The following is a 27,467-nucleotide window of genomic DNA, read 5'->3' on the forward strand; positions in this document are numbered from 1 at the left end:
AGAAAAAAATAGAATTACTCATGCAAAATTCATTTTTTTATCGAAATTATCACGTAAGACTATAAATCTAAAATTCGATGTAATATCACTTTGAAGTAGATTATATCATATATTTTCATGAATTCCTATGCATGCGTAAATATTATCCAACTTATTTTTGATAATATACATATTCACAATCTTTTAATTAATATCTTTACAAAGTTGATAGACTACAACCAATGTTGTGTTCGACTATAATAGTATACAATGCGTATCAATAAAACGGGAAGATTTTGAAAAGTTTATCCAATATATTTTTGAAGTCATAATGCATTCATTTTGATGTTAATAGATACTCTTAAATCTTATCTTTCAAATGCCATTAGACAAAATATTTTCGTTCTTGTCAGGGGTTCAAAAACGTTTGCGCCAAAATGAGAATATATTGATGGTTAGACTTCTTGCTAATCAGCAGACTCCTCTTAACCTTTTCATTATCTCTGTCATATCTTTGGAATTATTCTGTCAAAATTCATTTACAAAACTACTGATTTCCTTGAATTATCATTATTTTTTTTTTAGATATGAATCTTTTGATACTGAACTTCCCTTGATGACATTGTTAAACCTGGAAAGGGGATTTATTTGTCAATGGGATAGCTTGTAATTTATCAAAATCATTTCATTTTGTGCTACAAAGGTCATGGTGCCTTGGAAAAACATGAACCATATCTGTTAATTAATATTGTCCTGTCAAGCACACACTGCAAAAACTCTGGTGTTGTTTCTAACACCAGACCGGAATCAATATATATCCACACCGGAGAAGTATTGAAACAGCACCAGTTTGGAATGAAATCGATGCTGTTTTAAAACCAATTGGTGTTGTATAAACACCTATCTGGTGTTAGACCAAAACCAAACTGGTCTTGTTTAACACTTTCCTGGTGTGGACATATATGGATTCCAGGCTGGTGTTAAATCAACACCGGAGTTTTCGCAGTAAACGATTTAACTTGTTTAAGGAATCAATGTCCCCTTGACAAAAGGATTAATGTCTTTCAAAGGCATCAAAATCTTTGTTGCATATAATTTTTTCAATAATTTCTCCCCATTAACAATTCAAATAGCTTGTGATGACAAAACAGGGTTTTATTGTTCTTACTTATGAAGGAATATTCAATGCTAAAGATAGCCTGTTTAAATAAAAACACAAAACACTTTTGATCCGAGTGTAGTGAAAACGTTAGGCGATGGGCGATTTTGGCCTCTTGATTGCCGAAATCACCCTAAAATGTGAAAAATTGTATGCTTTGGGGCGATCATCTTTTATCAAGTTGCCGCAATATCTGCCCTATTAATATTCAAGAAAACCGATACTCTACATTCATCAGGATGACTATGCTTTCAAAGCATTATTACTCATTGGGAAAAAATACCCCTTGAAATTAAAGAAAACCCCCCAAAATTCAGCCATCGCCCCAATATGGCAAAAATAGCCCCTAAGAATAATATGTATTCCTTCCCTGGCTTAAGTAAATCAATACATGTAGCACTGTAAAAAGAATTTTGACAGCATGATAAAAAATCATTGCAAATATAATAAAACTGTTCAGAGGAGGCTGCTTATTAGCTAGAAGTCTGATCATCAAAATATTCTCATGTTCTACCTTTTTTGCCCAAACCTATTTTTGAACCCCTAACAAAAGCTCAGGCATGAACGAAAAGTTTTCTAATGGTATTTGAAAGACATAAAGACATAAGAGCATCTATTAACATAAAAATAGACATCATTATTTCATAAATGTTACAAATTTCTAAAGACTTTTCAAAACTGTCACATTTTTATTGATACGGACTGTATAGCATAAAATGAAAAATACAAAATATCACAATCTATAATCGCTTAGGTAAACCATTCGATAATGGATAATTAATGTTAGGTTGGATTGTAAGCAGAAAAAAGTTGATAATGAATATCACGTCTCACGTATACGGGTCCACAAGGATTTTGATTAATTTATGGAGAAGTTCATTTTCCAACTTTTTAAAGTGATATATACATATCAGTGTCAATAAATAAATTTCAATAGTCAATTTCAAAATATAGACAGGACGTGCGTCCCGTGCGCCCTAGTCTGCAGGCACAGACCCGTGTTTTTCACAGAATGCTTAATAATCAGAAGTCTGAAGTAGTGAGACTATATCCACTTATGCATATGCCTGCATCTTATTTAGCATAATATAGTGACCAAAAGAGCTCGGAGTCTAGCCTTCACTCCAAACATGGAATAATCATCGATATATATATATATATTCTACACCAGAGAATTATTGAAACAACACCAGTTTAAAATCAAACCGATGCTGTTTTGGTATTAATTGGTGTTGTATAAACACCTATCTGTTGTCAGACCAAAACGATACTGGTGTTCTTTAACACTTCTCTGATGTACATATATAGAGATTCTGGGCTGGTGTTAAATCAACACCAGAGTTTTTGCAGTGTGGGCATTGGATCGTATACTCGCCTCTCTTTGGCTAGAAGTGTTTTTTCTTTAAATGTTTCCACCAGTGACTGTAAACTGCGTGAATACTCGAGGTGGGTTAGCGCTACTTCTGTATGAAACTCAGCCACTAAAAGAAAGAGAAAGATAAAAAAGAAGACTTTTGTTTAGAACAAATGATAATTTTTACATCATTTTCATCAATGGTTATACAGATAAAGGATCGGCTGAAATGGATGACATGGCCGCTCATTTACCTTAACGTACGGGCAAATGTACTTTCCGTTTGCATAAATGTCGTCTTTCAAAACGAAATATGTTGAACCGATTCTTCCTAACAAGAATGGTTTCGATAGAGTGGCACTGCACGAGTGTAAAACCAGGACATGCAGAAGATTCCCTTGTCGTGTTATGAATGTTTTTTCTCCTAAAGCCGCGTTTTAGCCCGTATGGAAAACAAGAGCTTATCAAATTAGCACACTGATATTTTACCTTGGAGTTTTGTGATTTACTGTGATTTAAAGGAATACAAGATAATCATTTATACAGGCCTCTACATGAACTGCCAATTGGCTAACATGTTTTTTTTTGCTGCTAGTCATTTTTTGAAGATGAACCATGGTGAATCATGGACTTGTTCCTCGACCCTTTACACAAAGTTATGCGAATAATCGTACGATTGATTTCACAATTGATTGTACATTTGTCAATGAAATCAGTCCTAAAAATGGTCTACAATCATGGCTAGGCTTTGTTTTACGAGGCCCACGCAGACAAGATAACAAGTTGATATCCATGACTGTGGTACGGACCCCGAGAGGCTGAGACTCACTTACATGTGAAATTGTGACGTTAATCTAATAGCATAGCTATAATTGAAGTAAGCTGCCGCTTTCAATGAAACCATCCCTACTGAGTGACATCGGCGTTCCATACTCATAGTATAACCGATGTGTAATGAAAGTAGTATTTAGCCTTATGAGGGTGGAGATTCACAAAGATTTGAGAGTGCTTAGGCGCCAACGAACTGATGTTATTAAATGCGCTATAGCTGTGTTTAATCGTAACTTTTTTTCTACATCGCACTCCAGAACTTGAAGAAGATGAATAAGAAATCTCTCTACCTCACCCTCTTTCGATACATGTATTTTCACGCTGGTGGGTTATCAGCAATTTCTTTGTATTCGAAATCATTCGCACATGACATTTGTGTTGTATTGTTACAAAACAAGCAGGTAAAATAAAAAAGACAAAGGGAGCAATCCAGCACAATGCTGAACATTTGAACCTTTTGCATATTTAAAGTTTGATTGAATCACAGTAGAATTCTAAATGTTCCGGTTGATTCAAACATGTTTTCACATGATAATGATAAATGATTGAATATCCTACATTTCATACATCTAAAGAAGATATGAAACAATTCGTGAAATAAAAAAAAGACCTCTCGTAAAAGTATTGTCGAATATGTATCCGGGTAGACATTCAACTGGGGCCTGTTTCATAAAGAGTTGCAACTGTTGTAACTTTTCCATTTATGGCAACTACCATGGTAACCTTGATTTTGATTGGCCGCTGAGCCCTGTTGCCATGGTAGTTGCCAAATAATGGCAAAGTTACAACAGTTGTAATTATTTATGAAAAGGGCCCCTGCACGCCTTTTGTAAAAAGAGAACGTATAGGATAACAAGATTTCTCATGGGGGACACCCACATCGTATTGCGTGAAATATACACATTGTTCAGCGTTATGTAAACCAAGAAACATGCATGTTTCCGCATTGGAGTGTACGATGTTTGTACAGCCAGGCTTGAGGCAGTGCCGTAGTGGCTACTGGCGCGCGCAGTGAATAAATTGGGGGATTAACTAGGGGAAGTCGGCTCATAATCTCCGCATAGCGTACCCGGGGGAATCGGTGAAGATCATGATCATCGCAATCTGACTTTCATTCATCATATATCATTTTAAATCCCCTAGAGGTCGGAGTCATTAATCAAACAGTGGAGGAATATTATACCCCAGAGGCGAAAACAAGGTCGAATCGTGAACTAATGTTACAGTCACACAAGCACAATCTACTCTAGGATTAGTAGTAGTAGTATTAGTGGTAGTAGAAGTAGTAGAAATAGTAGAAATAGTAGTAGTATTAATAGTAGTATTAGTGGTAGTAGAAGTAGTAGTAATAGAAGAAGTAGTAGTAAAAGTAGTATTAGTGGTAGTAGAAGTAGTACTAGTAAAACAAGTAGTAGTAAAAGTACTAGGTGGTAATAGTAAAAGTAGTAGTAGTAGTAGTAGTAGTAGAAGAAATAGTAGTATATTAGTAGTAGTGTTTGTACTAGTAGTAAAAGTTGTAGTATTAGCAGTAAAAGTAGTATCAGTACTGTAGTAGTAGAAAAAGTAGTATCGTAGTAGAAGAAATAGTAGTATATTAGTAGTAGTGTTTGTACTAGTAGTAAAAGTTGTAGTATTAGCAGTAAAAGTAGTATCAGTACTGTAGTAGTAGTTGTAGTAGTAGAAGCAGTAGTAGTAGTAAGAATAAAAGTAAAATAAGTAGTAGTAGAATGAGTAGTAGAAATATAGTAGTCCTAGTAATAGTAGTATTAGTATTAGTGATAGTAATAATAGTAATAGTATAAGTAGTAGAAGGACATGTAATAGTAGTAGTAGAATTAGTAGTAATAGGATGGAAGTAGAAGTAAATCGTATTCAATTAATAAACCACACTACCCCAAGTTTGAATTACATGGCAATTCAATTTTTCAACTACCATTTTAATAACACACATAATATACATTTGTAGTAATGTACACCAAACAAGAAGAGGTCGCAAAAGGACAGGTAAAAGGTGAGCAGCAAAGAAAGGGGAAAGAGAAAGGACGAAGGTGGATAAATAGGCGGAGATAACAGAGAGAGAGCGCGGGGGCAAAGTTTGAAATCTCTCCCCAAATGTAGGGGGGTTATCACCCCCAATGTAAGGTAATTTTGACCAAAATAAGTTTGACAAGCACAAAAAAAAAGAAAAAAAGAGGTTATCACCCCCCATGTCTGTTTGGCAATCTCGTCCAAAATACATGTTTCACTTCGATTCTGAATGATGTATTTCTTTCCATCGTAAAAACACCAAAAATAGTAGGGGGCATTTGATATTGTGTCCCCCCTACTTTTTATTTAGTAAAGGGGACACGTCCACCCTGTCCCCCCTGGGATTTCCGCCCATGCGAGGGGGAGGAGAAAGGGGGGGGGGGGGGTGAAGAAAAAGACAAGCTTCTACATATCGGAAACACATTCTGAAGGGTATCGGACCTTCATTGTTGCGTAAAGTTCAAGCTCGACGTCATTTCCTGTCTTGTCTCAACGAAGAACTACTTTGCTGCATCTTGCTAATGGACGGCAAACTGGGTTTGACGAGTAAATCAAAAATTTATAGATCGACAAGGTAGCCTTTCTTTTTTGCAAAATGTCAAGACGTGTGGCATTCACACAATAGTTTACAGCATTTACACGGTTAGAAAATGTCAATAAAAAAATCCTGCATCAGAGTCTGGAGAATACCTGTAATCTTACTGCACTGTGTAATCTTACATGCATTTGTGCACGATAACAAAAAAAATTGATATTTGGGGTTTATGTAACCTAACAAATTCATTGTGATAAAACTGTCCCCTTTTTTTCTTTTTTAAACAGGCCTGTTTTTTTTAATTGTAGAAAATGAAAAAAAAATCTTTCCTGGTATAACTGAACTGCATATTTCTTTCTGTAAAATCTACTTTTAAATTTTCTTCTGTGAAATCTTCTGTTTTTGTTTACAACAGTGTAGTCTCAACTAAGTCCTTAGTACATTGTTAAAGTTGACAACTGCCGACTCTCCAGTATGAAATGGTATATGATGTAACAAATAACGAGTAAATACACCAAAAAAGAGGAATATAGTCTTTAAGTCTTTTTTTCTCTCCTTTTTATTCCAGAGAATAAAAAAAGAACTGGGGGTGTTGCCAGAAAATATTTGCAATCAATGGCTAGTTTCTGTTGCTAATTTACAAGTGATGTTGTTACAAAAGCAAATTGATTTTACTACTTCTTGCAAGAACCAGACCGGGGACCCATTTCATAAAGCTGCTCGTAGGATAAGAGCGACTTAAGAACGGCTGGTGATCGTTACTTGTGGTAAATGATGTTCACCATTGTATGTGTGTGATTTTTTAGAGTATAAGAAAGGATCACCAATCGTTCTTAAAGTCGCTGTTAACTTACGAACAGCTTTATGAAACACCCACCCGCAAAAACCTACAATTTACAATTGATTGCAGGAATTATGATCAATTTCGGGATCTAAAACAGACTTGCAGTTGATTTCAAGTTTCATGCAACACCCCATTTGATTATAGTAAAATTCATCGGCAAAAAGCGTTGGAACTTAAAAATATTAAACACATGTCTTAATGACCCTTTCAGTGCTTTGACTTTTATAAATGAATTATTTCTTAAAACGAGATATTTGTTCAAGCTACAAAAGATCGAGATAGAGAGAAAGAGAGAGAGAGAAAGGGGGATATGAAAAGTAAATTGTGGTGGTGGAATATTAGCTAATTATGCGCAGCTGTTACACCTGTCTTGGGTAATAGCCAAACCTCATCTGTCGTTGCAATTGGTTACCCCCCCACCTGTGTAAATGCATCTTCGCTTGATCACACACTGGTTTGCCTGTTTTTCCAACGTCCATGTCACGTTCTACCAAGGAGTTTACTCTATCAAGGTGAGGAGTTTAAAACCCCGTTCACATAATGGCAAATGAAACCTAACTTAAAACTGTTACTGAAGGTCAATACCACCCCAAGAGGTGATGTAAATAGAACTTGGGGGAACCAACAAGCAGGTATAATGCTGAAAATGTCACAGTGTAAAACGCCTCAATCGCATCGTGGCATAAAATGAAAATCAAAAGAACTGTTACACAATCAGGGATATGACTCACGCGAATATGGGCCAAGGTGTCGCTTGCCAAGATTATTATACAAAATACGTAGTGTTTATATTTCCATGATAATCGTAGAGACATGCCTCAGAAACAGAGTTGTGTATTTCTGACGTATCACGTGAAACGCCTTGTGCTCACTCTAAAGATTACCATTTTAAAATGTAATTGTTCCACAAACACTACGCTATTATTAGCTATTTTTCCATTTATGTACACTGTAAAAACGCTGTTCAAATATTTTAAGCATGTTTTAGCCCGGCACTCTAACAATTACTGTTTAAACTTAAAAAAAAAATGTTTACAAAGTTTAAACAATTACCCAAAAAGTTTAAACTCTAATGTTAGAGTGAAAGGCTTTGACAACGTACTACTTTTTTTTTATATGTAGTGATATGATGTGTCAGAGCATAGTTAATTTCCAACTGGAATACAACATTTATCTTCTGTAAAAATTATTTGCGCACCGACAATGAACTGTTTGTAGTTACTTTGAGAGAGGAATTCTCAGTTCTCATCGAGATCATCAAGCTGTTTCAATGAACGCTCTTCAACCCATGGATTGCCGACATTGACTGTTAATCATCATCAACATCGTCTTCACGGACATTTCAACTCTTTAAAGTGACTCTCGTTATTCATCGTGCTTCAACAACAATTTTATCATCGCAATCATTGTGAAAATTGATTTAAGGAATTTTCGCCAGCCAACTTGGATTTAACTCTGGATTGTACATTTGACATTCAAGAGATAGATGTAGGATCATTGTTTTGTTTCATTTTGTTTAAGTACATGATCTATTTCCAGTAATAAAAAATGGAAATCAAATTTAAATTTAAATTTGCATTCTTATTTGTTGCCGTATCGTAACAGTAGTCATATGAGATGATTTACACAAATGCAAAACACACTATATAACATAACTTTTACAGGCGCGTTGAAATAGATAAATTCAATATATTTCTCTCGTTTTTAAGGTTTCAATTTCTTGAAAAACTATTAGTTTGCCGAAAATATAGGATTATTTTTTGTAGGATTTAATAAATAATGAATGCTTACGGTGTAGAGGCCCCAACTGACGTGCATTCCTTACTTCTAGAGATGATTTACTGATAGTTTATTCACATTTCTCCAACTTTAAAAATACTAATCAAAGACAGATTTAGCAAAAATAAAACAAAAACGATAAAGACCTCTTCGATGTACAATCGTCCAGCATTTGAAGCAATTGGGTATGATTTATGGGACTTTTATGCACATTAATTTAACCTTTTAAGAAAGCTTATATTGTCGGTGTTATGTGAGCAGCAATTTATTTCAATCATGACAGTGTATGGCGTCAGTAGTGTTATCGCTATGACAAGCCATTTTTAACAACAAACATCAAGTAAAGACACAAATGAATTGAATATGGGAAAGACTTGCTTGGCAGACAAGAGTCATTCAATTAAATCACAATAACGAAGTGATTATCCCCATCACTTGGCAACAACAGCTTAAAGATAAATTCCAGTTCTGGTAACGATCTCAAAATGACTTTTTACAGAATCAAATATAATGACCACCCAAGTCTGTGTCTGTTTGTATGAATGAAAAATATATGCCAAAGGATTCTGGAAGAAATTGTGTAATTGCTGAGAAATAAGCAAAATAAGCGCGTATTCGGTCATTTCCGTCGGGTCTTTATTCCAGCAATAAAAATACACTGTCCCACGTGTGAATATCTGTGTTGGCGATCTTCAGTGTAATCGTATTTCAGCTTAGATTTTATGATTTCACAAAGTTCAGTTTATGTAACTACCAGATCTAGATCCATGATTATATAGTCATACTTAACCTTGGTTTTACAGACTTTCTCATGAAATTAGTGTTCTACGGCAACTACTATCATTTAGCTTTAAATATCGTCGGCCTTATGCCAAAAGGGCCTTAACTGCTTTTGGCCATTCCGAGATAATGGCGTTTAAAGGTTTTGGCCTCTCTAATAATCAAAAGTTTGTGGTCGTTTTTTTGCTTTTGAAGCCAATTTCGATAAACGTGTTAAGTTATTAAGTTTTACATGAAATGTGTTAAATTTATTATAAAATATTCAGAACCCCTAAAATCGGGTTAAGGCCCTTTTGGCATAAGGCCGACGATATTAACAATACAACTGCATCATTATCATGCTTTTCCGGATTTAATGTAAGAAGGAATATTATGGATACAGAGTGCGAAGAGCAGGGGCCACTGTGCCTTGTTGTACCCAACGAGGAGTTGATTTTACTACTTATTAATGTATATTGCTCCCCAAAGTAATGATGATAATAATAACAATAATGATAATACACCAAATGTATTCTAAGGGAATCGTATTACTGCTTTCCTTTAGAAAATGCATTAGATTTAACACATTCGAAATTTTAATGCATATATTTGTAGTTAAATGCAATATCATTTATTAACAAATAGTAGCGAACGTTTTGGAGTTGCAATCAAACGAAACGCTTTCTGCAACCGGGTCGATGGAACATACATCCGATAATGCACAATGATGATATAATAATGATAATAATAAAATAACGATAATAGTAATAAAAATACTAATTATGAAAAAAAAAATAATTGCAATTTTGATCATGGTGACGATAATACTGCTACTACTTTTAATAACGACCACGATGGTAATAATGATACAACAAATACATCATTTACAAAGCGCTTTATAAAACGTCTAAAATAGTTAGAACTATTGCTTTGTTTTGTTGTTACGGGCTTAAAGAAAATTCTTAAACAGCGTTTTTATAGTGAATACTTTATATGCAGTATAACCTTGCAGGGAGGTTCATCCATTCACCGGAATGAACAATTCATCACACACTGCAAACCAAGAGTAGACCTACTAGAGCTGATATATTTGCCCAGCTTTTATATTCAAATAGAACTGCTTGGCCATTGGTCCTTTTTCCTTAAACCATCTACTCCATGTACTCAGCTATAGAACCTGTTGAATTCGCGTGGGTACATTAGTAGTAGTAGTGCGTTTGATTTGTATGCATGCAGTATATTAATATCAGTATGAGCTTCTAAAGCATATACTCGAAATGTACGTCCATATAAAAAACAATTTGATGTTAAAAGAATGAAAAAAGTAATGAAAAAAAGAATAAAGGTTGACAAATTTACCCATTCGCACACTGTATTTATGTAGCAAAAGCTCTTAAAAACATATTAAATCTAATTCAATTTGCATTTATTCAATTCTCGCTTAAGAATATATATACGAAATATAAGAAACTATTAACAAGCAATAATGAAATGAAAATGATATTGGGAAATGCGCAAACAAAGCCAGGAATCCGGAGATTACAATGTAAAGAAAAACAATATATTAGTAAAATGCAAAACAGGTAGTATCAACAGGAACAAAAGAAGAAAATGAAAAATTACAAAAAAAATTACTACAAATATTTGAAATACAGAGATTGATTCAGTCTGTTTTCGGAAGAATGTCATATCAAGAACTTTAACTCCCCTTTTGAGAATTCGCTCTTTATAATAGAAAGAAATAATAAACGAAGACGATGTTTTCTTTAAGATATCAGACGTGAGGTTGAATAATATATATCTAGCTTGCAGCGATACATATATATCTGACACTCTGAGAATGAGAGGCACGTCTTTTTTACACCTCGCTATCAATTTATCTCACCCTAACATCGCATCAATAACACCTTGCCAACACGTAACTGTTAATAGAGGAACTTCAGACAAGTATCTCCAGAGTGAGACTTATTATGGGCCGGATGTGCATGGTGATTTAAGAGTAATGGACTCTTTGCTGGTGAGAGAACAAGGACGGAGGGAATTTGATTGCGTGTGTTTTTTCTTCTTTCTGATCCCATCAACCTTTCCTGTCGTACGTTATTTCCTTCATCTCTTGCTCTGTTTTTTTTTCATTTTCATACTTTTCATCTTCTGTATATTCTTTTTATTTCAATAGATTTGAAATGAATTAATTTCAATTAAGTCAGTTATGAAGTTATCACAGTGCATGAAATGTTTTGTCACATGGCTATGTCTGTTTTGCTTGTCTATTCAAATTCCATGTCGTGCACAGCGCTTGGTCATCAAATAGATCATCCAAAAATGCAAGACGAATTATGCTTTGTGGATGCCGAAAAATTTATTTTCAATTCAATTAGATCTCGGCCCTCGTTTTCCCGCTACCACTCCGATGTTCAAATCACGTGAGCGTGGCAACTTCTGCCTGTCTGTATGTAATTGTTTTTAAGTAAATCGCAATACAATATCTTCTTTTTCTGCAAATCCATTTCACCTATTCTCCTCAGTGCTCGAAGGAACCCTACAAGCTCCATCACTCAAATGGTGGCGTTTATGGAGTCACAAGAAAAGATTCATCTGATCGCGCCTTCCGACAGCATCGCCTGTACGGATTTTATCATACTGGTTGGCCTTTTCATGGATAACAATGGAAGCTGGTGGAGATACAAACTTGAAAGGATCTGCCGTCGATATTGAAACAGTTATAACAATTAAAGTTATGTTATCACGTTCCAGCTATACACGACCGATTGTAGTAACGTAATATCTGTTATCGGCCAATGGTTGGTTTCGCTGAATTGACTGGCGTATCAGTCTGTCATTGTTGATAATCAAAATGGCTAGGCAACTTTTATTTTCTTCCTGTTTATCCACTGGACTCGTATTTCACGATTCAAAGCAAGCCTTGAGCCGAAGAGCTGTCATGGAGGTTTGTCTTCCAGGGTTGGCACGTTTTAAACGGTGCGTTTTGAAATATGTTTTAAAACACCCGGTTTTTCTTTTACAAAAAAAGCGTGTTTAAAAACACCGTATAGACTTGTGTGTTGTAAATTTTCATGGCTAGATGAATGTTTTTTTTAATTACTTTTATTTCTTAAGCTGTATATTATTTTCTTCTAACTAGCTAAAACACTTTCTCATTCCATCCTTAGTCTTCCCGGCTGCATCGCATTGGTCAACTTCCTTTCCTTCCTGTTCAATTGTGCACACCAATCTATACGAACCAGTCCACCCCAGGAAAAAGTTTATTTGATATAATGGGGGTAAAATAAATATAACACTGAAAATTTCATCAAAATCGGGTGTGAAATAAAAAAAAGAACAATACACGCAGCACCCAGCGCGATGCTGAGGAAACGCAAAAGAGAAGAGTGTCAACTGTTGACGAAGTCTAAGAGACGCCGGGTCGAAGTTGCGGCGGGTTCCACTGATGAACTGATAATCACATTTGCAAAGGAGTTGTGAAGCCATGGAAGTGGCTGCATGGTCAATGATTATCAGGAATCGCGATGATCTTCGAGGCCACCATAGACCCTAAAAATTCCTCCTATTGGTGTTTTCATTTCATTACAGTCATTCATTTAAACAGCGAAATCTCTATGGAATGATGGTGACAGGTGGACACTTGGTCACGTGACCGTTATTGATTGATTGATAGGGGGTTAAGGTGGCAAAATATCAAACTAGAATGGAGGCAATTCCACAGGGTCCTCCGAAAAATGGGGTCATGAATTCAGATGACAAATTTTCTGCGTGCATAATTTGAAATGCCGTCATGGCGATTTTTTTAAGTTGCTTTTGCGAATCCGTTAAGTTTTCAATACTCCTTTGAGCAGTGGTAATAATTATGATATTGATAATATCAAGTGTATAGTATCACTGTTGTTATGGTATATTAAATAATGTTCAAGTCTTGGTATTTTCTAAGATGCACAATGTTTATTTTTTATGTTATAATCTGCAATGTTGTAGGCTATATCAAGTGTTATGTACAATTTTGATATAAAACCCCCCAAAAAGAATACTACTACTACTACTTCTACTACTACTACTACTACTACTACTACTAGTACTATTAATATTAATACTTTTATTAATATCATGACTATTACTCCTTCTACAATTATACTATTACTACTACTACTACTACTACTACTACTACTATTACTTCTTCTTCTACTGTGACTTTCACGATAATGATATAACAAAGGTCATATAAAGTAATTAAGGAATGGTTCTAAAAGATTTCAAAACCATTTTGGCCTAAGTGGATATTACTTATATGTCCATTGTCACAAGACAGTCAGAATAAAACATAAATACGTTAACACAGGAAACTGGGTTACCATGCTTTAAAAAATACATTACATCTTGAACATGACTATTATCTCCCACATTTTAATAACAATTTCGCCGAAGGAAAATGTATCGCTGAACATTAAAAGAAAATGTCTAGTCATCTGATATTTTCATCGACATAGAAAGAGAATAGCAACGCAAAGGTATTTTTAGTTGGGGTAAATTGTAGGGTTCGAGGTGACTGAAAATGTGACTATTATTTTGTTAGAGGAAAAGATGGAGAATGTTATTGCTACACATTTTGGTAAAATTATATTGTTATGTTAGTTATTCAATATTTCAATAGGCCTATTACTTATTGTGCTCACGTTTATGCCCTTTATCTTTATTTTCCGATATCTTGGGGCAGCTTGCCCCCTATGGCACATCCAATAGAACGGAATCTTTGACATGCTTACTGTATAACCTTGATGGAAACATTATTACCACAATTTCTATTCGCAACTGATGCGGATGGTATCTAGTAATGAGTTCATATCGTGCATTCATCTTAAAAAAATTAAAGGGGGCAGTTCGCCCCCTGCGGCACTCCCCCTAGATCGGAATGCTCGGAAGGCTTACTGCATAACCTTGATGAAAACATAATTACCACAGATTCCATTGTTTACTGACGCGAATGATGAAGTAATAAGCTCATAGCGTGCATTCATGTTCCAAAGTATAAAACCTAATCATTTTTATTCAAGGACAAACTCACCCAAACATTCATCGATATGAATAAAAAAGCACACGAGAATAACAGCATATCCTTTTTTTTTAATTGGATGTCACAAGGGATATTCATTCTCAGAAATAAATAGGTCGGGTAACGTAATAAACCCATGAACTGTTGGTTAAAAGAAAATTGCATGTAAATCGAACTAGGATTTTTCTTCATGAACAGTTAGTAAGTTGATATCATAACCAACTCGATAAGTTGGTTAAAGAAATTGAGAGTGTAGGAAAATGATGAATTTTTAAAATCGTGGCAGTGGTTATGATAGGTGTTTCATAAAGCTGTTCCTAAGTTACGAGTGAGTTAACGAACGAATGGTGATCCCTTCTTGTCGTAAATGATATACATCAACTTTTCTTTCGTGTTTATTAAGCGCCTAAGAACGGATCACAAGTCGTACATAAAACATTACTTAAGAAAAGCTTAATGAAGCACCTAGCCTGGTAAAGGTCACTTGAAGTCGCATTGTAGTGGTTCGAACCAATACACATCAAAACAGACCTATACTGCTGAGCGCTAATAAATGACACATGTAACGCCAATGTTTTGATGATCCAGAATTCATATGGATTCAGATCATTGAACTAGGAGGGCTTTATCGATTTTGCGACGGAAAATTATCCTACCAGTACGTGAGGCAGTAACGTAAGTCTACTTGGTAACAAGAATAGGCTTCTGTATTAACGTGACTTGAAAGGAAAAGTCCCCCTTGTTACATATTTGGCTTTGATGACAGTAATTCTTCGGAGCTTCCTGGAAAATATTTTTATATAAAAAATCTCCTGAAAAAACCCATCGAGCCTCATGATCCATAAAGAAGGATTTTACAAAAAAAAATACATTTTGGGTTCATGCACTTCTTACAATGCAGACAAAATCATCAGTGCGAGCGCTATTGCGGAGACGAAAATTGTTATTTAATTACATAATTGAGTCCAAATACCTCTTTAAATATTGGAATTATTGTGTAATTTTAATTTTCTATTTTCCCCGGAATCTATTTCATTTCCCCAAAATGACCCGGATTTCCCGTAAATCGGGAAATTTCCTTCCACAGGAAAAACTTGCCAGGGTCGATCCCAGAACAAAAAGGTTATCGATCAATTGAATGCTTGATTTTCACAATTGATTGTACATTATAGTCAATGTAATCAAGCGTAGAAAATGTGGAAGGGTCATTGCTAATCTATGTGTATACGGGCCCCGAACATAGATAAAACAACGAAAGTCTGCAGTGTTGGTAAGGAAAGAAAACCGAATATGGAATATCCTTCTCAAAGCCTTCTCCCATCCTCATATTTCAGTCTTCGTATACATGGTTGGAATTCTGAAATGATGCGATCCCTGCAGCTCGTACAAGTAGCTTAATGACCCTGCCTAATAATTCCCATCCCTCGGGCGAAAGAAGCTCTCATATTGACGTTGGCCTAGTGGCGGTCGTGCACCCCGCAGGGAGTATTGGTCGGGATCGGAGGAGCATTTCACGATACAGTCAGTGATCTTTCACTGACAACTGTTATAAGCTACTGACATCCTTGCATCCGATTGGTTCAGGAGAGATTTGTCACAAAAATTTACTGGCAAAATGCTTCTTGAAAAACCCCACATGGTGATGGGAAACATATGAATGGATAAAGTAGGAGCTGCTGAAATGTTTTATTCCATGTACTGAAATAAACCATTGGTGTAATATGTGCTGCTGAATATCTGATTGAAAACATTTGTTAAAGATTGACAATGGTTTTGGAGAGGTTGTTTTTTTTGATGTATCCATTCATTATTAATGTGACTGATAAGTAATACATTTTCTTATGCACTTTTCTTTTATTAAGAGTCTGACGACAATTTCTGTTTTTTTAAATTACATGGCGATGAAAAAATATTGAATGGAATTGAATTGTTTTTTTCTTTTTATTTCTTATCGAACATTGGTTAAATCGTATTTGTACCCTTTTTCATAATTACCATTTGATACTTTTCGTTGACATCATTGCTGGACATTAATTATCTTACCCACTGATTAGTTTGACACAAGACTGAAATTGCGACTGTTTTTTTCTACCAAAATATTTGTTAAATCGTTACAAGATTTTCATTCTGGCCTTTATTGGTCGTGGCATAATTGGTAAAAACATATTCACTAACACGAAGGTCATTTTGACCGATTCTTTTGAAGATTCTATATTGGGATTGCAAGGTGTCTCTTTAATAAAAACGTTACCCCAAAGCAAGGGCGGATCACGTGGAGGCGAGCAGGCCCCTCTATATTTGCGCAACATGCAGAAAAAGTCTCAATTTTAACTTGAGAGAAACGCTTAAAAACAGAAAGAAAACTACGAAGGAGATATTATACCCATGTTTAATTTACGTCTTAGTAACGGCCAACCCGACCCCAAATAGGCCTACCCGCGGTGGCACCACATTTTCTTGGTTCATTACCCCACCTGCGCTTTTTGCGTGACACAATCTCACTATTCTATTTCAGTCAAGCCCAAGCCTGATAGCGTCAACGTTTGGTCATCAAGTCGCACATTTTACTTACGAAATCGATAATTTTTGACATAGAGTGAATGACTTCAGAAACGCTGAAATCGCATGTAATGGGTTTTCCAAATTTTCTGCAGGGCCACCAGACGCCCCGTCATGACGCGTGTAACGGGGCCTTCGGCCCCCCTTTAAAAAATCCTTGAACCCCTCCTGAAAAGTAAGTCAATCAAGACTTACATGTGCGTTTGGCTTGTCACGTAGTTCACGAATGCAACGTTGTGAATGGACCCACGTATCATCTCCTCCTTCTACAAACCTTTGGGAATCACGTTGTGCAAAAAAAATCAATCAATGTCAGTATGGAGATGACATTTGAACAAATTTTCAAAAGCAATACTGACCATGCTGACTAAAATGTATATGCTTTTTGGGTATAAGATGCGCTTCATAAGAGCGGTTCCATTATTACTGTGACAGAATGTTTGGCGTGCCATAGACATGAGTGTAGTTCATAAAAGCATCTTTACAGTAAGTTATATCCATGAATCATCTGTCCCCTCTACACTCCTTTGCATATCATGTTGTGCCAAAATGTCAGGATAGCGGCAACTTCCTGCATATATTCATAGCATTCATCTTCCCCCGTCAGAGCGAGTTGCCTTCAAGCAAATCGAGAAGAAAGGTTACTGACTTGACGTCGCTCTAAGAATTCATGAACGCCTGTGGGTTAGGGTCTATGCAATGCAGAATAGGTCACGTTTTGCTCTCAAACCGGCAACAATCATTAATTTCTATCTTATTTCCACGCTTAGAAAACAAACAAACATGGATATAAATTCACCTAACTCTAAATATAGGCAAAGTTAGTCTGCTTTTGCTCATTAAATTGGCATCAACCGCTAACTTTCCGTTCATATACATACTTAAAAAACACGTAAATATAAGATAAAGATATCTAAATTTGATTATGGTCTAATTTGATCTGCCTTTGTTCCTCAAACTGGCAAAAATCAGTGATTTTTATTTTATTCCATACCTTGAAAACATAGGCATAAAATAAAATAAAAGTAACCAACTTTATAAAAGTCAAAATTGATTGCCTCGGTTCCTCAAATTTGCAATTGTCAATAATTTTATATTTCATTTCCATTCTTTGGAAACAAGTATTAATATATAAAAGATACCTGAATTTAAGTATATTAAAAATTGTTTTGTTTTTGCTTCTCAAGTTAAAATCAACCGTTTTTTTCTATTCATTTACATGCTTGAAAAACAAACGTGAGTATAAAATAAAGGTATCCAAATTTAAATTAAGTAAAAAAAAAATGATCTGCCTTTCCTCTTGGAATCGGCAACAATTAATAACTTTCTATTTCATTACTTTGATAAAACAACAACAATAAACAAACATGGATATCAAATCTATAAAGGTACATAACCTTATAATATTCAAAGATTAATCTGCTATTCCTCCTCAAATTGCAACCATCACTAATTTTCAATTTCATTTTCAGACTTTGAAACAAACACAGATATAACAAAGTAATTATAGTCAAAGTTGATTTGTTTTTACTCCTCAAATTGACAACAATCGGATTTTTAAATTTTAATTCCACACTTTGAAAACAAACATGGAAAGAAAATTAAGCAAACCAATATTAAAAAGTAGTCCGAATTAATCAGCAGTCGAAACGTCGAGTTTGGATGGTCTTTTCAGGACCATCATTTGTCAGCAAAAGATACATGGTGTACCGTAACCCACTATATATCTTCTTCTTCGCCATGGAAACTTTCAGAAGTTACATAATCGGCTTTTAGGCCTCATTTTGAAAACAATCAGTATTTTTTATTTTATTTCCATACTTCGGAAATAAAACATGAATAAAAATGAAGCAACTAATTTCAAATCTAGTCAGAATTTATTTGCCTTTAAACGCTAATTTCTATTCAATCTCGAAACTTGAAATAATAAAATTATTAGACGTATCAAACTTGAGGGGTGGGTGAGTACGCCCTCAAAGTTGGAATTTCGTACAGCAGTCTATTGGAGAGGGCATTATTTTTCCCCTCCCCCCGGGGAACAGAATCTGACGAAATTGCTGCCCATAGCCTACTTTTTGTCGGCTCTGATTTTGGCTCCTCGATCCTCACCCTAGAATGGCCTCTCACGTTTGAGCAAATACTTTTAAGGTATTGGAAGTGGCAGGAATTAGCAAACACATAGCGATCATCCCGTGGCCTGTACATCGACCACCACTGTCAGGCGATTACTTCAGTTTACCTCGCTGCGCGTCTCAGTACGGCCAAGTAAGATATTCAATGGGCTGAAATTAGTGCTCATTTTTACCCAATCCCAAGGGTATGATTGTGTGGCCTAGTTGTTTCTCATTCACTGACAAAATGTCAGCTGTGACGTAGTCTTCTCTCAAGCCATTACATGTAATGACCATGTTGATGAGATCCCTTGTGTAAAATCAAGCCCATTTACCAAAAATAAGTCTGCTTATTTCAGCATCAATAATTCGGTTGTGTTACCCGTCTTTTGAATGTAGACGTGCCTCGAATGGTAATGGTGAAGGGGTGTTAAACAAAATAAACACGGTCATCGATATTATAGATTTCACGGCTTTCCAGGAAAAGGTTACGCATGATGTGTGTTTCGTTTTAATCTTGTAATTTCATTTGCTCTTCATTTCCCCCTTTTCGTTTCTCTTTATGTACTCCTTTTCCTCAGGACCTCAATATCGTGTTTTTTTTTTTAATCTCCCATTGTCTGATATTCATTTTCCCCTTTGTCTGATATTCATTTTTCTGGCTTATTTTCCTTCTTTCTTTCCTTTGTTTCTTTTGTAATACCCTCTATCTTATCATAATCCTATTTCACTTCTTCCTTTTCCCATTTCACCTTCCTTTTTCTTCTCATCCTCCGTTAAACTTGTCCGTCGTCCTTACTTTCCCTCCTCCTCCTCCTTGTTTTACTTGTTCTCTTTTCCAACTTCTCTTTTTTTACCCGGGCTTCTTCTTATTTTCCTTTTATTATATGATGCTTTCTGACATTTATTCTCAGTTAATAAACTTCCTGCATTGTTCGACAATTGAATATTCTATTTCAACATACCTTACTTCGCTTTTTTTTATCTTAAGGGGATGACATGACATTTTTCATCAATTTATTTATCTTCAGAGAATAGATACAACAGCGTGAAATTAATATTATGACGATGGTAGACACAGATCGCCCACGGTCTGTCTGATAAGACTACGATATCATCTCGCCCAATTAAAATTGCCTCGGGATCTATGTGGCTTAAGTATCGGTGCGCCTAAGGAAGAAACAAAATATGCCTTGGTGAGCGGCACTAAGTGAAAAGACTTCGGGGCTTACACGGATTAGAAAACATTGCACTTCTTGCCTTGAAGTATCGAAGATTTAGCAAATCCTTTTCTTTGTCTTTTTTTACATTTACTTTCTTTTTCTTCCCCTTCCTCTACCTTTTTCTTCGTCTATTGCGTCTCCTTTTTCTGCTTTCTTTCTTTACATTCCTTTTCTTTTCTTTCTTTCCCTTCGTCCTTGTCTTCTATTCCTTCTGCACCTTCTTCTTGTCCTCCCGTTTCCTTTTCTTTTCTTCTCTTTCTTCTTTTCCTCTTGCTCCTAGCTCCATCTACTCATTTCCTTTCTCTTTCCCCCTCTTCTTTTTCTTCTGCGTCATATTCTAATATTTTTCTTCTTCTATTCTTCTATACTATACCAATATTAATATCAACATTCGAGTAAGGCGGGCATTTCCTCCCTTTTCTGAAGAAATTAATTAAGTTTACTCATGATAAGAATGTACCAAAGAATAACTATTTTTGTTACTTCTTTCATTTTTCATTTTTTCCCCTACCCCATTCTCATGTCCTCTTATTACAGCATCCTTTTTCATTTTCATATCTAACACTGTATAATTAGTGAAATGCAATAATGAGGGATAATTACTTAATATCTTCGTTAGATATCGAATTATCGAAAATGAAGAATATCTCTTTATTCCTCCCTTTCTCTTGTTCTTTCCATGTCTCTTTCATATCCTTTATGCTTCCAGCTCATATTATTGTATTTTGTTTCTTTTCGTCTAAATATGCCACAGAAGTAATACTTGTAATCGAATTCGCTATTGATGAATAATTACATGTAGTTCATATCCTTCCTTTTCTTTAGAAATTAATTAAGTTTATTAATGATAATAATGTACCAAAGAATAATTATTTTTGTTACTTCTTTCATTTTTCATTTCTTTTTTCCATACCCCATTCTCAGCAGCCTTTTTCATTTTCATATCTAACACAGTATAATTAGTGAAATGCAATGATGAGGGATAATTACTTAATATCTTCATTAGATATCGCATTATCGAAAATGAAGAATATCTCTCTATTCCTCTCGTTCTTTCTCTCTTTCATATTATTTATTTATGCTTCCAGCTCATATGATTGTATTTTGTTTCTTTTCGTCTAAATATGCCAAACAAATAACAGACTTATTATCAAAATCATTATTGATGAATTATTAAATAGTTCATATCCTCAATATATATCATATATATCCCTTTCTCCTCTCCCTACGTCTTATGTACTATATCTCTTTTACTATATCATATCAAGTTTTCCTATTTATAAGAAATATAGTTTAGAAGAAAAAAAACCTGATTTAGAAGTGAAATGCAATAATTATGAATAATTACACTGCAAAAACTCTGGTGTAGATTCAACACCAGCCCGGAATCTATATATGTCCATACCAGAGAAGTGTTAAACAACACCAGTTTCGTTTTGGTCTAACACCAGATAGGTGTATACAACATCAATTAGTATTAAAGCAGCATCTGGTTTTATTCCAACTGGTGTTAAATCAACACCAGACTTTTTGTTGTGTACTTAATATCTTCATTAGATATCGAATGAACGAACGAACATTATCTTCTTCTATCTTCGCCAAAATGACCCCCCCCCCTGTGTTATATATATATATATATATTTTTTACATGCTCATGTCGTGCATGTTTCAACTTGTTTTTATCTGATACAGTGGCAATGAAACGATGAAATGCAATGTCAATGTATAATTACTTAATATCTTCTTTAGATATCTAATTGCCGAATGATGATGATTTTCAATTGACTTTATCTGTCATCTCTTTACTGTGTTTACACCGCTTTCTTCTTTTCACACCGCTCTCTCTACCATACCCCCCCTCTCTCTCTCACTATCATACACATGATTCTCTTATTAAAATCTAATGGAGAAATAAACTTACTACTGCATTGAATCTCACCTTTACATACAGAGACAGAGAGAGATAGAGGGAGGGATACTATTTCAGAGAAGTTGAAGTGTTCAAAACAAATGCTCACCAACATTACCAAAAAAAAGCACTTTGCTTTGCCTTCTTCCCATCCCCCTTTTTTAGGGGGGGGGGGGGGGGGGTGGTGGGGGTGGAGGATGGGTTGGACACCAGTGAGCACTGGAATGGGACAATTTGACACTCTCATTGAGTACTTTTTTTCCTATTGAAACATTGCAGATTATCGTTCTAATTGAAAGGTAACTGTCGTTGCTCAGGTCTATACTGTAAAATGGCAAATTTCATTGTGTGATTTATGTGTGATTTTATTTATGTGGTAATAGTTTTCTCTTATAGGCCTAAGTTGTTTCGCCAAACAGCTTTTCGAGTCCGTCTAAACCGACCAATCGATCTACCTGTATCTGTCATTTAGTTAATTGACGAGTCATTCACCGGTAAGGAGGATATACAGGCTAAATTAATCGTCAGACCTCCTTATGTACACAAATTCAATGCGACGGCTAGACTCTCAATAAACATTCCAGGCATAGATAGCAATGGGTGGGACTGTAATGCCATTTCTATTGACTTTGTACTGCCGTAATGGTACGTTATCGAGTCGTGAAGCGATATCCAATCTTCCTAAACCATACTATCCATAAATCCTAAACAGATAAGACAAACATATATTATACACACACACACATGCACACACATACATAGATGTATATATGTCGGGACAATAATCGGCGATGCAAATTCATTAATGTTTAATCTCATATTGAATAAGTTGAAATACAATCATATATTTACAATTACTATTCATAATGCAAACGAATGTGTGCAGAGCCATATTTGTAAAAACACATCAATCATCATTTAACAGGAAACCAACCAGACTTAAACATTCGTAGTAAACCTTCACAAAATTACAATGCTCCTTTAAGAAAGGAAAGAACTTTCAGTAGTGCATGATCCTTCAAAATTATCTCGGATCTTCTTCTAAGATGTTATAAATTCTAGCTGTCATTGCGGTTTCATTCCTTGATTTGGTTTTAAATCCCTATCTCTATGGAGGAATGTTGATCAATCCTGTAAAAAAGTGCATTCTGTTCAGAAATGTTACCGAGAGAGATAGGGAGAGAAAGATGTGTATTAAAGATGGAATTAAAAAAGAATCCCGTCAAACTTAGTAAGTTAGCTCCAATAACCTCATGTTTAATTCTATTTGTTGTAGAACTTAATGTAAATATACTTGACAGTTAGATATGTTAATCGATTTCCTTTCATTCAACATTATTTCAGTAATCTAACGAGGATTAGTTTGTTCCAATTTATTTTTAAGAGCCTGTCTGAAATGACCTACAGCAAAATAATAATGAAACTTTTGACAATGAAAAAAAAATACACAGAGGTTTGAAAAGGGAGGAAAGCTGACCAAGGGCACTTTCCATCCATTTTTAAAACGCTGGAGTGATTAACCACTTTCCATTTTTAGAGTACATTTTAGTGTTTCGACTACTAATATCGTCTTCATCTTATTGTTCATAAATGTGTTATAACATAGCGCGCTAAAAACTCACGCTGTGACGTCAAGTGCATCAGTTATCATTATCTCCTTCTGCTCCGGGTTAACATGAGTTCATGATATTGCTAACCCATGTTTACAATATCACGTTCCTTGACAATAAAGTACAGTTTCAGTGTTGCAATTACATAACGTTTTCATCTTATTGTTTCTAAATGTAATGAACTCGTTAAAACTCACACTGTGACGTCAAGTGCATAGTAATCACTTTCCCCTTATGCTCTGGGTATACAGGAGTCAATAATATTGCTAACCCATGCTACAATATCACATTGCTTGAGGCTCAAAACTAACACTTCATATTATGCATGTTAAGTTGAAGGACAACATCAACGTACTGCACACACATGACAATGAAACTAAACCTCATTTTTGCTTGCGGGTCGTTTATCTCTTTCGCCTGACCAAACATCGCTCAGTAATTTCCGTTAGCCTCGCTTCCAATTATACGCACACTTTCTTTCCATTTGTTTATGAAATAATGTATTTTTGTTGAAAAAAAGTATTCCTGACAATCCTAAATTCAAACGCATATTGTAAGGTCTGTGAATAATGTAAAGAAAATGGAAATACTGAAATACCGAAATACTATACCTACACAGACACATTATGCGCATGTATCATATATAAATGAATATTTGAATAAAAATTTACCATTCTGTCTGTGAGGATATACACAATTTCCAACATGAGAGTAATAACACGGAAAATTACAAATACATGATTATAGTAACTAACTGGAAAATCTTTTGGTTAATAGAATGGTCACGACACATGTTTCCTGAAACTATAGGAGACAGAAACCACTAAATGTCCGGCCATTTTTATTTTCCATCAAACTTTTTAAGCAGTAGAGATAAAATGATCTTGCTTGTAAACAGCGGAATGCAGTAATTCATGTAGTTAAATTAAAATTATTTGTTGATCAAAATTTAAAAATGCTACCGAAAAAGCTCAGAAAATAATAATAATCTTGTGAACATCGTTTTTTTCTTCTGACCCCACCCTGAAAAGGGGCCTGAATCTTTCTAAAACGCTTGTAATTTTAGTATAAATTCTTTTACACAATTTGCATTCATCTATGTTACAGCAATCCCTTTGTAATACCTTTTTCTTCAAACCAGGGAGAACAGTGTTATTAAACAACAAAAAGCGTCTTTTTACATGAAATCGAAAAAAATATGTAAAAACACATTTGTTTTCCCGCTTCGTCTACCTCCACAAGATTTACTATAACGTATATTAAGTAAATATCATTATACAGATTAAAGTGCGGAAAACCTGAAATTCACAACACATTTCCCTCAATATGGACACAGTTTTCATGCATGAAATGTTAATGCCAATTTCCTTAAATTTTACAGTGATCTGTTACTTTTTTTCTTCATTAATAGTGACAGATGTATTAAACAATATCAGACTTGAAAGGAGGCTACAAAGGCCCTACACGGACATCCGAGGTGAAGCCAAGGCAAACACTCGACACCCCCAGAAGAGTCCCGGTAAGGGGTAATACCAACCCCTCTGACGCCCAGGCTATTACCCCTCCAGCTTTGATCAATCTACACACTCTAATAAACACACTCTATATATAACATCATTAGGCTTTGCGTCTAGACCATCCGAAGTGCACATTCGTTTGTTTGAATGAATTTCAATTCATGTTTGTCAGGCTTCCCGCTAATAGAAAAGTCAACCCCAACAACAAATTGATTTGAATTAAAAGAGAAAAATCCAACAAGCATAACACTGACAATTTCATCAAAACCGTATGTAAGATAAGAAAGTTATGACATCTTAAAGTTTTGTTTAATTTCACAAAGCGGTTACATACACATCCCGGTCGGTATGCAAATGAGGAGGCTGATGATGTCATCCACTCACTATTTCTTTTGTATTTCATTATATGAAATATGAAATATTCTAATTCTTATTTGTGCCTTTTTATGTTTTGCCTTTAGATAACATCGACTGATTTCCTTAAATTTGACAGTGATCTGTTGTTTCAAAGTTTGGCGGACCGATGATCCACTCACTATTTCTTTTGTATTTTATTATATGACGTATTCAAATTTTCTCCTCATTGTCAAGTGAAACGATTAATTCCTTCCTGAAAATGTGGAAGTAACTTAATACATTGTTCAGTCAAGTCGGTCCATATTGTCAAATACATGTATGTAGAAAGTGAGGTATTGTATAATTCAAACAGTAAAGCAGAGAACAGCAATAATAAATTGCTCTTCTCATAAGTTTCATCGAAATCGCTTTCTTGCCTCCAATGTTCATACCTCATGTCAAGAGAAAATATAATTCACACCACGTATGTCAAGGTTAGGAGATAATCAGAAATAGGTAGAATAAAGGGGGAAATTTGAAAATTCCTTGAAACAAATGAGAGTCGTCCACAATGTCAGCCGTTTTGAAGCATGTTTGCCAATATTTTGAGGATCCTTAAAAAACACATTTTGCAAGATTTTTTAAACTTCTATAACTTATTTCACGGCCTATCTTAATGAAACTTGATGAAGCTGCTCCTCCCATTACACTCTTTCCAATGAAATTATTATTCTGCATATTATTTGTGTGGGTGTCTTAGAATGGTGTTTGTGTGTGAGGGTGTGTTTGTATAGTGTACATGTGCGAATCTGAGGACATTTGTTACATTTTACCCATCAACCATTCGGGCAATTTAAGTGGTGTGCATGGCGTGTGTAGGGGTAAGAGGCCAACTATTGTATACATGTACCTACGTTATGTCCGAAATGAGCTCGGTTAGTATATTTAATTCCAAATTTTGTGAGTACGAGAGTGATAAGCGAGTCAATTTACAAGACTGTGTGTATGTCTCGCTGTCATCTTTGTTTCTTAAACAGTTTCGTTATAGCCTTTTCTTTCCCTACCATAAACAAATAATGGTCTAGAGCGATTAGACTAAGGCCTTATACACATGTTCTGATGAAGACCTGTATCGCTGAAACACAAGCTATGTAAGATATCCGAAAATCGAAAAAACACTCCGGAAAAAACAGAGAAATTTCCTCGAGTCCATCCCGAGCTGTCGCAGTGTCTCACAATAACACGGGTACTCTTTAAACTTCGAAAGCGTCTAAAATTTCAGGATACGTATCTCAAGTAAAGAAATACAAAAGTTTTATAACTTGAAAATAGGAAATGTTAAAAACAAATCAGATTAAATGAAAAGAAAACACAATAAAACCATTAATACAGACCCTTCTTTTCGAATTTGAGCTGTGCATGAAGTTTTAGAACGCCTGTCTGATGTGTGATTTAGCCAAAGTACTAGAGTCGACACATAAGGCAGTATATTATAACATCACAACTCGTGATATGAATGATTCAATGAAAAATTAATTATATTGCTAGCAAGACTTGTCATCTTTAACAACACATAATGCTTTCTTGATGTGAGGAAGTATGATAAGTAATTGTGATATCTGCTTGCCATACCAAATGATGGCATGTGCTGAGTAAAACGCAGATGTTGGACAGTTTCCTTACAATCACAACATCAGAGACACAATAATTATTTGCACTTGATTATATACATTAATACATAATCATATGTATATATATATATATATATGTACATATATAATGTACAAATTATATTTAAATATGTTGTGAAAGAAATGAATATAGAGAACAAAGGTACGCATTGCTTTTTTGGTTAACATTGGTTTGACTTTT

At 35.0% G+C, this 27,467-nt stretch overlaps 1 protein-coding gene across 1 annotated transcript in view; it reads right to left on the reverse strand.

The window, feature by feature from the left end:
* The window catches only part of LOC121417133, a 33,318-nt gene extending 30,704 nt beyond the window's left edge, over positions 1 to 2,614 (reverse strand). The window contains exon 1 of the mRNA XM_041610717.1: positions 2,514 to 2,614. The gene's annotated coding sequence lies outside the window, so the exon portion shown is untranslated. The remainder of the gene's footprint in view (positions 1 to 2,513) is intronic.
* Between the last annotated feature and the right edge of the window lie 24,853 nt (positions 2,615 to 27,467).

Source organism: Lytechinus variegatus, chromosome 6 (assembly GCF_018143015.1).
Source record: "Lytechinus variegatus isolate NC3 chromosome 6, Lvar_3.0, whole genome shotgun sequence".
NCBI classification, from domain to species: domain Eukaryota; kingdom Metazoa; phylum Echinodermata; class Echinoidea; order Temnopleuroida; family Toxopneustidae; genus Lytechinus; species Lytechinus variegatus.